This window comes from Penaeus monodon, chromosome 32, assembly GCF_015228065.2.
Source record: "Penaeus monodon isolate SGIC_2016 chromosome 32, NSTDA_Pmon_1, whole genome shotgun sequence".
Taxonomy (NCBI): domain Eukaryota; kingdom Metazoa; phylum Arthropoda; class Malacostraca; order Decapoda; family Penaeidae; genus Penaeus; species Penaeus monodon.
In genome coordinates, this window is record NC_051417.1 from 36960508 (window position 1) to 36960771 (window position 264).

Below are 264 nucleotides of genomic sequence, written 5' to 3' on the forward strand. Positions count from 1 at the left end.
TTGTGATCCCGTGTTCTTTGTTCCTATGATCCCGTGTTTGCTCGCGTGTTCTGTGTTCCTGTGATCCTGTGTTTGTTCCCGTATCCTGTGTTCTTGTGTTTGTTCCGTATTCTGTGTTCTCATGTTTGTTCTCGTTTTCATTGCTCATGTATTCTCGTGATTATTCCCTTGTTATGTGTTCTCGTGTTTGTTCCCATGTTCTGTGTCCTTTTGACTATTTTTGTTAGTTCATATGTGGTGCTCCCTTATTATGTAATGTTTGTC